Genomic DNA, 13,891 nt, shown 5'->3' with positions numbered 1-13,891 from the left:
TCCCATTAAAGAAAGGAGTGGCTGGGCAAAAACGTACACCCTATGGCGGGCACCCCATTGTGCCTGCCACACTGTGCATGGTTGAGAATTTCTTCCATTGTATTGAGTATTTTAACAAAAATGTAATAGCGCTCAGGCATCGTGAACAAGGCAGCGTGAGACTGCTGAAACGAGTTGATGTTATTTTGTCATGAAAATAAACTTACTGAGCGACCAATTCCTCTGAGAGCCGGATGGTAATTTATCAAGTGGAATAATCCTATTTGAATATGTATATATGTATATATATATATATATATATATATATGTATATATATATATCCAAAACACCCTCCAGCGTTGTACAAGGTAGGAGCCACACACGGGGACTTTGAAAAGAGGTTCTTTATTGAATGCAGATACAGCGTGATGCATTTCAGCGTGAGCCTTCCTCAGACACCTCTGCTCAACTGAGAGTTCGTGCGCCCAGCTATTATAAGTCTCTGCGGCACTCGTGATTGCTCAGTGCGCGCCTCCCCCAACCATGTGATCGTTAGTTGCAGCGTGATAGTACTGATACTGCAACTCCAAGCATGCCTCAAACCTGGGTTGGTGTAACGTGGGGAAACCAGGGTAGCAGTCCTTGTGTTTTACAGGCATACGCAGAACTGGGCGAACTGGAAACAGTTAAAATATCAGTAAGAGCCTCTTGAGTCCCCGCAAACGTTTCAACCCGCAGGGCACAGGTCCGCCAGGTCGTGGGCCGGTAACGAGGTACCAACACCGTCCGTGAAGACACAGACTGCCATTGAGCAACGTCCCATACTTTTCCTGCTTTCCCGCTGGTGAGCTGCCTGATGCCACTACCATGACGAAGAACAAACTGCTTGCGCAGACACCAGAAAGCAGGCAACCAACTTGAGAAACGTGAGCTCCTTATCGTGTCTCTGGTCGACACAAATAACATCCAAAACACCCTCCAGCGTTGTAGAAGGTAGGAGCCACACACGGGGACTTTGAAAAGAGGTTCTTTATTGAATGCAGATACAGCGTGATGCATTTCGGCGTGAGCCTTCCTCAGACGCCTCTGCTCAACTGAGAGTTCGTGCGCCCAGCTGCTATAAGTCTCTGCGGCACCCGTGATTGCTCAGTGCGCGCCTCCCCCAACCATGTGATCGTTAGTTGCAGCGTGATAGTACTGATACTGCAACTCCCAGCATGCCTCAAACCTGGGTTGGTGTAACGTGGGGAAACCAGGGTAGCAGTCCTTGTGTTTTACAGGCATACGCAGAACTGGGCGAACTGGAAACCGTTAAAATATCAGTAAGAGCCTCTCGAGTCCCCGCAAACGTTTCAACCCGCAGGGCACAGGTCCGCCAGGTCGTGGGCCGGTAACGAGGTACCAACACCGTCCGTGAAGACACAGACTGCCATTGAGCAACGTCCCATACTTTTCCTGCTTTCCCGCTGGTGAGCTGCCTGATGCCACTACCATGACGAAGAACAAACTGCTTGCGCAGACACCAGAAAGCAGGCAGCCAACTTGAGAAACGTGAGCTCCTTATTTGTGTCTCTGGTCGACACAAATAACATCCAAAACACCCTCCAGCGTTGTAGAAGGTAGGAGCCACACACGGGGACTTTGAAAAGAGGTTCTTTATTGAATGCAGATACAGCGTGATGCATTTCGGCGTGAGCCTTCCTCAGACGCCTCTGCTCAACTGAGAGTTTGTGCGCCCAGCTGTTATAAGTCTCTGCGGCACTCGTGATTGCTCAGTGCCCGCCTCCCCCAACCATGTGATCGTTAGTTGCAGCGTGATAGTACTGATACTGCAACTATATATATATATACCATCTATTTCTCCCCCGTTGTGAAGAGAAGTTGAGCCGCACACGGGACACCTATGTAGAAAGCATTTATTTTAAGTAATTGTCAGGCAAAACCCTGACGCGTTTCGTTCAAGTCTCTGAACTTTATCAAAGGTTACCCCAGGCAAGCAGGAACAGAGCGCGAGCCACAGATGAAGTTGATTTGTTTATATCATTGCCGGCCTTCTAGTGGATATTCTTGGTGATAATATATATATATTCTTTTTTTTTTATTTGAACATTGTTTTACATGATTCATTTGACATCTTGGAAAGTCTTTCTGTTAGAGAGTGTTGCAATAATAAAACCCCACGCTTTATTCCGAAAACTGTCTTTTGATTTGCCTCATTTCATGAGTGTGGAGACTCCTTTCCAGGTGCTTTCTTTCTTTACAGCGTGCCTCTGCTGGGGAGCGCTGAATTTCTTTATTTGGGAGTGTAAAGGAAGACACTGTATTGTGGCTGCCTAGAGAAAATGCATAAAGTGTAGCTGTCACATAGCTCAGACATGTATTGGAGACAGGCTGCAAAGCACAAAGAGTTATAAGCACCTAGAAATGGCCACTAAAAAATCGAACTTTACCAGGAAGTAGGATTTGTCATTACTATTCTAAACATACCAAACATGACCACGTCATTCCTTTCTGATCAGAAATTTCCATGTAAAATTATATAAAGGAATTCCCAATGCTAGCCTATGAGAGGAGTATAAATAAAAAAGTACTGCTTAGAACCAAATAGCACTAAGGGGTTTCTGGAGGTTGAGCTGGACTGGGGGAAATACAAAAGTTCAGGTCAACCCCGATGGAGCGCAGGCCGGTTACAAGGCTCACGCAAGTCTCACTGAAAAAAGTAGCTTAGATGGGGCAAGCGGCGACATTGAAGACTAAATGGATAGGTTCCGATCTGCGCAGGGAATGGAGTCTTTGTCAACTAACCCCTTTATGGTGGAGGCTGTGAATCGTAGTAGAGCCGCGCTGTCCATGTTTGTCAAGCTGCACAATTTGTCAAAGTGATGTCGTCGATCACCTACTGCATCGGCGTCAAAGGCCAATGTGCCGGTTCTGATCAACGCAAAGTCATAATTGCGTTCATTTTGCTGGTTCTGCACAGCAGAAGCTCACTTTTGTTGTGTTTCTATCTAGGACCCTATCTAGGACCCTAATTTGATATTCCTGATTCATGCCCTTATGTGGTTATAACAAATAATATCCTTATAAAGGCATAGGAATCATATCCATATTTAGTAATAGCCCATGCAGTCCAAATACGGCAAGGCTACTTCCATAGACTCCTAGAAAGCACAACGCGTTCTTTAAACAAACCAAGCCGCCAGCAGCACGGGAATTCCCCCTGCTTTTGTTTTGATTTGCACAAGAACTCCTGGAGTCCAGAAAGAACTGTTAGTTCCTAGTGACGTCTTATGTCCAACCTTACTTCAAACCCGGCACCTTTCAGCTATAAATATACCAACGTTGCCTTAAGCAAACACACAGTGGTTGGGAGCAGAGCGACGTTCTACTTGCCCGGGAGCCCAGCTGTTATGAGAGCCGAAGGAAACCGCCCCTCCCTTTGACGCACTGAGAGAGACGCTGTCTTTTTCTCCAGCCGAGAAAATCCAGCTCCGGTGTTCCCAAGTCACCCTCGCGGGTTGCTAGGAGATCGAGTCATGAGAAGCGAGATACAAGACCTCCTTCATTCCATAACCAAGGACCGGAGCTGATTAAAACCTTAGAGAGAATTCTTGATTCAGATCCTTGGCAAAAAAAACCTAACTTAACTTAAGACTGCAACTTACTTACTCGTTCCCACGTATTAGGCTTAGGTCGGGTACACCGGGGTAGGCGTATCTTAGAAGCACCAGTTGAGTTCGTTAGTCAATGTTTTTATGTATGTATATATTTTATCCATTTTAAAGTATCATATGGCTAAGAAACCATATCAATGCTTTTACAGTATTATTTCATAATACTACTTTTCCTGTACGTACTTTACTTTGTGATAAGTATTGCAATTGTGGCAATTCGTTTCTCTTTCATTAGAAAGAAGACTGCTCAATAAAATAACACCTTTTATTGAAAATGCCTGTCTCTCTATTTCACTGCACTCTGGTAAAATTAAGCATGCACGATTGACTGAGTGAAATAATTGTCTATTGTTTTCACACGACTCTAGAGATATACTCTTTATTCTGAGGGAGCAAAGTTGTCATGTTATATGGTTGTCAGAAGCGAATCCCTTCTTGTCCGACTCAGAGAAGTTAACCCCTCCCTATTCATTAGAGAAAGTTTCTAGAGACCTCTGAGCTAGCTGGCAAAACTAATTAAGTCTAACATAGTCAGTAGAGACCTAGATGACCTCAGTCCTACGTCTACACTGCTGTTTATGTTATTCCAATGCGCAGAGCCTATTGGGAATATAGGAACTGAACTACATGGCGCCCAACGTTTGGTAAGGCGATAATCTAACGCAAGACACTAGAGTAACTCAGTCGTGCTTTTCACACAGACCCCTTTTCTCCCGTAAAAACTCCAATAGACGTCTGGAGTGGGAGAAAGGTTAACATTCGCCGGAACTTAATAGGATGAGAATCCTATGTATTAGTTTTTGGTTTAGTCAACGTTGAATGATACAGTGTTCCAAAATATTGTGCACCTAATCTTTGTTTCCTTGAAATTTGATCTGCAAAAAAAAAAAAACTTTCTTTCAGTAAAATTGGGGAAAGTGAAGAAGAAAGAGATAGAGAAGCATTAGCAGCTCAACTCCTAGCGGATGACACAACCTTCCAAGAAAATGACCCGAATGTTATACTCATTCCGGTTAATGTAAGAAGAACTATAACTCTTCAACTTATAGAAAATGGACTATCACCAAGAGGTGGTACGGTCATATTCGTGATAGAGGCACATGAGTTTCGGCAGACAGAGGTATTCTATTCATGGATACATTTTCCAGCAGCACACGCTCTGACAAAAGATTTCCACTATTACAAAATAGAGGAACCTCCGGATGAATACACTCCTTTCGAGGACGTTGAAATCCCACTAACTTAACAAGAGCAACTGCTCTGGTTTAAAGGCGCCCTAAAACATCAAAATCATATCACCAGGCACGGTCCACTAGGTAGACCACACCACATCCTGACATTGAAACAATGTCAAGCGAGGAACTCCTAGTTAAACTAAAATAATTAACAAAGGCATATAGAGAATTAGTTCAATTGTCAATGGACGATCTAACGTACCTGCAGAAATTGAAGAAGACAGATATAACAGACCAACCATTTGAACTTGCCAGAATCATAGAAAAATCCTATGAAGAACTAGGACGAGATAGTTTGGGTGGGAAACCAGTAAAACCCCAACTAACTGAAAATCCTGAAAAAACATTTATTAAAAATATTCTAAACACTCCAAAAAAGAGTTGGGATGGTAATAAACAATCCACTCCCAAGGAAAAACGATTCCAGTCCAGAGGAAGGTCTCCTCAACTGAGAGAAAGATCTCCTGGCCGAGGAGGCAAGTCTCCCCAAAGGGAACCCTCTTAGAAAAGATACATCCTTAGAGATAGGCATAAATTGAGAAAACCTGATAGATATCAAGATATTGATACACGTCCCTCTCGATCTTTTCAGACTTCCTCACAGAAATCGGAAAGAAGAGGACGGTCAAAACACAAGGAAGAGCATGTCAAGTCCAAAGACAAAGAACCTGCTCATCAAAGTAAAGAATCACAATTTCCCAGAAAGAAGGTAGCAAGTATTAAAATTAAGCATGCATAGGATTCTGAGGACACAACTGAAAAACGGAGAGTGGGCCCAGACAGCGCAGCAGAAGTGACCATAGCTCGCAAGATCCTGACGAATCTTCTGGAGACAGTGGACACGAATGAATACATTCAAGTGGAAACTGCAGACACCAGAGTTAGCAAACCCCATAAATTATACAAAATAACATTACGCATAGAGGGGGACAAGACTAGGAAAGTGAGGGGTCTCTTTTGGGATAACCTTTCGAAAGGCTATGACATCCTGTTAGCTGAAAAAGACTGGCCACCAGAGTTTGTCAGGGAGTGCCCTCATGGCGAAGAAATGATTATGCCTGCCTTCTCAAATCATATTCCAATTCATAAAAAACACACATTTGCAAGAAAACGGGCAGTGGCCCAAGCCCCTGAATTATACAATAATCATGTAGGATGGGATGAGGACTCTCCTCCCCACAAAATCCAGTTAAAAAATCAACCCACTGCACAAAGGCAGTATCCCGTTAAACAAGAAGCTAAAAAGCAAGTCAGGGAGATCTTAGATCAACTTGAATATCAAGGGGTCATTTAAACATGCACCTCACAAATAAACAATCCTTTGTTTCCTGTCTCCAAGCCAGACGATTCATATCGCCTAGTTTTGGACTACAGACATTTAAACTCCTGCTGCAAAACGTTTGCAGTACAAACCTCACACAGTGCAGCACTAATGAACAACATCGTGCGCAAAAAATATAAAACAACATTAGATATCTCTAATGGATTCTTCTGTCAAAACATTGCCCCTGAAAGCAGGTATTTGACCGCTTTCTCAATAATGGGGTCGCAAAAAAAATTTACCGACTCCCACAGGGATTCAAGAATAGCCCAGGATTATTCTCAGCAAGGTTAACAGAGTTACTACAAATATATGATGATGAGGCATTATCCTATGTCGATGACATCTATCTTACAGACGATGACCTGGAGACTCACTTAAAAAGAGTGAACACCATAATACTTGGGCTCGCATCAGAGGGTTACAAATTCAACTTTAAAAAGTCAAAAATTGCACATCTAACAGTCCTATTTTTAGGATATGAATTATCAAGTGAAGACAAAAGCCTGGCAGACAACTTCCTAGAGAAGTGTGCAGTACTCCAAGCACCTAAGACGCTGAAAAATGTACAATCAATACTATGCTTCCTGAATTTCGGTAGAACATACAATCTAAATTATGCAGAAAGGGTTAAACATCTCTATGAATTAATAAAACCTGATTTCAAACCAATAAATTGGACTCAGAAACACATAGAAATTTGAAGATCATTACAAACTGACATGTTAGCTAAAACAAAATTACAAACTCGCGAAAACATACGCAACCTTGTAATACGAGTCATACCAGGAAGATGCGGATTCACATACCTGACCTCTAATGAGGGAGAAACGGTACCTGTAGCTTACAAATCACATTTGTACACTCAAACTGAAATGAAATTCAGTTCTACAGAAAAAATTCTGACAGCGGTTCAAACTGCTGTAGCAAGAGAAAGAACCCTAGCCCAAGGCAAGAGAATAAATGTTTATACAATAGAATCAGCCCTTGAGGCATTAACAAGTCCACGCAATCTAAATGCAGTGGCATTAGATCCAAAATGGTTACAATGGGAAAATTCTCTTGCTGCGGAAGACGTGAAATACTATTTTGACCCGAAAATGAAAAAACTAGACGATCGAGAATACGAACAAGAATATCCTCTGCCAATCGAAATTCTGCCTCTCGAACAATATACCTGTGTGATCTATATGGACAGATTCGCACAACACAACGATGTAGATAAAAAATCCTACAATGCAGCGTGCGCGATTGTTAAAGGTCGCTGGCGCTTTGGTAAATTCAGACCTATGATTACCAAAACTGAATCACTCAGAAACTGTTCAGCTGAACGAGCTGAAATAAGATCTTTAAAGATGGCGCTTGAAAATGCCGATCGCGAATTCCCCACAGTAATAGTGTGCGATTCGCAATACTGTGTCAAGTCATACAATAGTGACATGCAGACATGGAGCAAAAATGGTTACAAAGATGACACAGGTGCCACAATAAAGCATAAAACGCTATGGGAACAAGTAGTTCTTTTAAAGAAAGAACTACAAAAGACTCACGTGATACATACACTGAATCATCAACGTGAATGCGTTCACGTTACAGGGAATTCATTGGCTAACAGAGCCACAGCGGCAGCGGTTCAACCGGCTTCTGTAGCCACAAAAAAGCGTTCTAAAAAACACATAGATGGAGAAACGATGCTGGCGGTAAAAGCGTCATTAAAAGGCGATTATGCAGCATTACCTCTCAATTTTCCACTCAGTTATACATACATAATTGATGCAAATTCCGTTCCTTATGCTCAAATCCCTGGAGTCGGGGATAGAGTAATTCCAAACACGAACCGGCGAGTTTTCTTGATTGAAGACGCACAAATGAGGTTGGGTCTAAGGCACCAAGAGATCTTGAAATCTCTAATAGAATTACAATCAGAATACTGGTGGCCGGGGATGACCTTGCAAATTTACAAATTTACAATGGCTTGTCCAGAATGCAACAGAGATCGCAGTTGTGAACCGGACCAGACTATGGCCAGGACACCTTTATTAGAAAGCATCAGGCGAACTATACGCAGAAATCCAGCCGGAGAGATGCAACCCCATAATTATTAAGACTAGATTCACTAGAAATGTAGACCCCAGCGCTCGGTTGACGCCAGAACTGTTAGAAAAGATTTGCGAGTCTTTATCTGCACATACGCAATTGGCATGCTACATTCTGACCAGGGTCCTGCGTTTAGCTCTCGGGCTTACAAGGAGGCTATGGCCAGCATGGGAATTGCATTGCGGTACTTTTTTCCATTCCATCCTGAGGGAAATGCGGTAGTGGAAAGAAAAAACTGTGACATAAAGCAATCTATAACAGCGAGGGTATTAGGTTCGGGTGATGGGTGGGTCAAACATCTAATAAGTGTCCAACGTAGTCTTAATAGCATGCCAAGAATTTCTCTAGGAGGTATGATTCCGTATGAGCTTTTGTTTGGTACTAGAATGATTATTCAGGATTTGGATCGTCAAACTTCAGTGGTAGAAGAAAAAACCTTTGATATCAAGGATAGTTTGGCTGTTTTACAGGACTTGAAAGAAACAAGAAAGAGTCATAAAGTGTAAGCCAACAACCACTGAAGAACCACCTTTCCCAGCAAGACCTGTCTGGATTCCGAAGATTGGGGATCTGGTCAGAGAAAAGATTGCGGTAAAGAAGGAATTTGGGGCTTCTTACAGAAAAGCAGTACCTGTCTTAGCTGTCAGCGGAACAAGATCAGTAGTACTACCGCCACTTGCTGGTAAAAAGGAAAACAGAATTTTTCCATCGACCTGGTGAAACCACAAACATGTGGCCGATAATAAATAGCAGGCCCAGTGGACTACCAAGAAATAGCAGAAGACCAAACTTTGCTACAATCCAATTGGTTCAAACTGAGAGACTAATCACATTTGATAAACCTGCAGTGAATAAAAAAGGACTATGCAACAAAGCCATGGAACTTGTGCCTCTTGAAGCCCAAATTGCAACAGTTTGTGAAGATACTAAGGGTGGGCGTAAAATCCGTTTCGCGGGCAAATTTGCAGATTTTCCGCTATTACGTGATCTGCGAATCTCGCAAAATCGCGGTAAAATCCGACAAATTTTCAGCCAAGCAAGGGTTACAGCAGCAGGTGCAAAAGTTGAACCTAATTTCTTTGTAACCATTTACAAAAGGGTTACAAACAAATTAACTTCAACTTGGACACCTGCTGCTAATTGCTTCCTGGCGCCTCGTTGCCTACTTGCAACTATTCTCTGACCCTGCTCTGACCCTTGAAGCAGGGTCAGAGAATAGTTACAAGTAGGCAACGAGGCACCTGTCCAAGGAATTAAACCTCATCAGGAAGCACTTACAGATATAAAGAACAGGAAGAAGGAAGAGGATGGCAAATACACCCATTTTGAGTTGTCAGGAGGGGTTAAACTAAAAGAGACCTTTACAGCACAATTTTCATATGCATTTTGCTAAAAATAAAAAGCTGTATGTTCTGTGGGGGCAACTCAGGAATCTGGCCCTTCAGAGATCCGGCCTCTCTTTCTTTCTCTCGTTCTCTCTCTCCCTCTCTCTTTCCCTCTCTTCCTCTCTCTTTCTATCTATCTATCTATCTATCTATCTATCTATCTATCTATCTCTCTCTCCCATAAACGACTCTGCATGGGTAACTTCGCTATGCAAGCGGCTCGCGAAGACGCAAAAATCCCTGCGAACACACAAAAAACCCCGCGAACACGCAAAAAACCCCACGAACACGCAAAAAAACAAAAATCCGCAAATTCGCACAAATTCGCGAATTTTGCGGATCGCAAATTCGCAAATGTGCAAATTCGCGGATTGCGAATTCGCAAAATTCGCCTATGCTTAGAAGATACACCAATCTACAACGATGTAGCCTAAGACCATACAAATGCAACAAAAGAAAATGCAAAAATCAATGGAAATCCGGAAGCAATCTCACCAATTGACAGAACTGCATCTGGCTACTTTATCAACTTTGACGACTTTTCCGATGATCCAAGTGAACATGGAGACAAGCCAGCAACAAAAACTTTCAATGAAAAAATAACCGAACTTTTTCACCAACTAAAAGAAACATATCTGATTTCACCATGGATTGAACTATGGATTGTGTTAGGTGTACTTTTTCCCCTGCTTTGGCTCATCATGGTTTTATGCTTGGGTAAAATCATTGATGGAAAATATAGTACAATGGACACAGCAAGTCAGAACATCAACTTGGTCCTAAAGTCTCACAGATCCACTCACATCGAGAAAAGAGAACTATCATCAGGGAACATCACAGCAAAGCCTAAACCTTGTGGTATAGCATGGGACAGAACTGAATATGAAATCTATGGCCCGATTGAGCTCTTGAAGTATCCACACCAGTTTAAGGTTTCCTTAAGTGACTTTGTGATACCAAGTACTTTCTCTGATGATTGGGACTTTGAAAATATTAATAATATGATGTCAGATTTAGTAATGTCAGCTAAATTCACAGAACATGATTATTTGCAGGGTTCATCAAATTATGAAGAATTATACTGTTACAATCACTATGGTCATCACTATTTGCATAAATCTGCTCAACCTAGAAATGTTTTTAGTTATAATCAATGGGAACATTGTCCAACTCCGCCAAAAGGCAGCTCGAAGACATTTTATGAGAAATGTCTATACTTCTCAGGGTTTAACAATAGTGATCCAGAAACATTTTATTTTAAAATGTTAAACAAGACAGGAATGAAAACAACGTTGACAAATACTAAATTGATTTATTCTGAAAAAATTTATGACAAAATGTCTACATTTGGTTTTGAATTTTGGAAAAATAACATTGAAACAAAAACCATCTGGGGTACAAAAGACTGGCAGGTACAAGGTCTAGAATCATTATTTAGAGCCTGCATGATCCTGGAACAAATAATATTCCTAAATGATACCATTCAACAAACTACTTGTCTTGGCTTAGCTAACATAAAAGACTTAAACAAATCGTCTATTGCGAAGCCCATACCTGATAGTAATAGCACTACGGATGTGGAAATAGACGTATCCCATATTTTTCACCAAAACAGAACAAATCCTGATTGGAAAAAATGGTTGATCTGGCCCACAGACACAAATAACTGTCAAGATAGATTCCTGAACAAAACACAGGGGTTCAAAGTAACTAGGCCAGACCCAAGATATTCCCCGAGACAACATCCAGGGATAGTTACAACATACAGTGCAGGGAAATTATGCCATGAATGGCTACAGAAATCCACACTGGCTGAAATTAAGCAACACCTGACTGTACTTAAAGAAGGTGCTGACTTGTGAGATTTCATAATGGGACCTCGCAAACAGCGTCAAAAACGTTTCATAGCGGCCGGTATATACGCTGCATACAACGAAGCTTGGAAAGTAATGCAAATAGAAACAGCAGAAAAAATACGAGAAATTGATTGTATAAATTTGGAAAAATCACTTTCTGTAGTGGACAATGGGTTAACGACTCTGTCCTCCAGAATATATTCACTGGGCAGTATTGTATCATCTGCCTTTGATATAATAGAGAAAGACTTGCTAATGTTATAACATGGTCAGTCCCAATTGCGTTCTATTGTACAGCTTGGCTAGACGTTGCAAAACCTGCGTTCTGGCTACTTGTCATGGCGTCTAATCAACATAACATCATTATTTTCTATCTTTAACCTTACTGATAAACAAATCAGTTTGGCACAAAAAGGAGCAGACTATACAATTCTGAGCATTGAAAAACTTGAGAGATTACCATTGACAATGTCAGAGAGACCTGTCATTGAATGGATAATACATGGAACAATTACAATTCCGATAACAACTTTCCAGTTTAAATATTGCCAAGAATATATACCAGCAGGCCAGTATGAAAGGTTGGGTAAAGGATACATTAAATCAACCTGGGATTTACCTTACACACACAAATGTTATAGTGAAGGAAAAAAGGAGGTATTCCTTAGTGGTAACAATTGTAAAAAATCACTAAGCGGTACACTTCCGTATCAAGGTATTAACTTGCATGGAGCTTGCGAAGGGTCTTCAAATAACCTTTCATGTCACCTGCAAAGCACTCCTGCAACACAGATAGAGACATTTTTCAGACAGCTATCCAACGGCAGCTACGTTCTAATAAATGACCACAGCTGTTGTGGAATGGTGCCAGGAGAATTTGCTTTGTCCGGTAACGACTCATGTAACTGTTACTTCCAGGGTCATTTGCTGTATGCAAGTATTGTATCCAAACAGCAATCCAGACATGGAGACGGCAATATGGCCTTATGTGAATATCTCTTCTATTCGAATTGATACTTTAAGCAGAATGAAGTCTATTCTTCTACAGACTACTGTGCCTCTGACCTCGTCCAAAGAAACGTATGATCTGCAAGTTGCAAGGACAGCGGCAGAGATACATACCCTTTTATCGACAAATTCCCCTGTGCATTTCGTAGAAATGTTAAGTCAAATTTTAAACATGTCTGATACCAGTGGCATTGCACATGTATTTAAGATAATTTTTTAGGGACTGTTAACACCGTTTGAAACAGTTCGGGCCATCTTCCCGAATTTTGTCTATTCTGTCTTTGGCGGCCTACCTTTAATTTTGGGACTCGTAGCAGGAATTTCATTTTTGTTCCTTCTGCTCCGATATGGCAAGCCAAGCCACAGACAAAAATCCAGCAACGATGGAAGGAAGGATCCTAGCAATACGCTACCAAGAAAAAATTACTAAGATCCTCGGATTAGCACAGCTAAGAGATCTGAGTACAACTTGGTTTCTTTCATTCAGACCAATCTGGCAGGATTGCATCTTACCTCTGCTTCGATGTCTGCTATTCGGAGAAGAATGCGTGTTGGACTTCTGTCTTACACTACCAGTACCAATGGATATCGACGCTTTGCTTTGTCCGGTAACGACTCATGCAACGTGTTGTCCCTAGCGGCTACCTATTCCCATGACGGCATTCATTGGGACTTCACCATTACGATTAGGTGGCGGTGAAGTACGAGATGACCTCAGTCCTACGTCTACACTGCTGTTTATGTTATTCCAATGCGCAGAGCCTATTGGGAATATAAGAACTACACTACACTTTCAAGGACGCTGGATTTGATTTGCACCTCCTGGCGGGGCAGAACTCATAGATTGCAGAGTCCAGGTGTTGGTGCATGGTTGTAGGAAGTCTTTGTTGTTCCTGAGAACTCAGAACAGGGGGCAAAGCAGCAAGGCCTTGGAGTCACTCTGGGTTCAAGTGGGATGGGTCCAGTTCTATTCTTCAGCAACAGGCAGCACATCATGTTAGAAAAGCAGTTCTTCCAGATCAACATTACCACCTAGGGGAATTCCTCGCAGCAGCACAGCAGTCCTTCTTCTTAGCAGAGTGCTTCAAGGGTCCGAGACTGAGTACTTATCCAAATGTGCCTTTGAAGTGCAGGTGAATTCAAAGCAGGCCCTTGAAGTGCACAGATCCCCCTTTCATCAGAGCCCTGGCTCCAGACAAGCTATCGGGGTAAATCAGCCCTTTGTGTGGAGACTGGGCACTATCTGTCAGATATGGGTGTCAGACCCTCCCTCTCTTCCTGCCCAGGAAGTACCATCAGAATGCAGATGAGTTCTCAGACATACCTAACCTTACT

The 13,891-nt window shown here is 42.1% G+C and overlaps 1 protein-coding gene across 1 annotated transcript in view; it reads right to left on the bottom strand.

Moving 5' to 3' along the window:
• LOC147726040 (CD209 antigen-like protein C) overlaps positions 1-13,891 on the bottom strand; it is a 435,480-nt gene that overhangs the window by 351,015 nt on the left and 70,574 nt on the right. The gene's annotated exons all lie outside the window — the stretch shown is intronic.

This window comes from Lissotriton vulgaris, chromosome 3_1 (genome assembly GCF_964263255.1).
Source record: "Lissotriton vulgaris chromosome 3_1, aLisVul1.2, whole genome shotgun sequence".
Classification (NCBI taxonomy): domain Eukaryota; kingdom Metazoa; phylum Chordata; class Amphibia; order Caudata; family Salamandridae; genus Lissotriton; species Lissotriton vulgaris.
The sequence above is the reverse complement of the archived record's forward strand: the minus strand, read 5'-3'. Positions and strand labels throughout refer to the sequence as shown.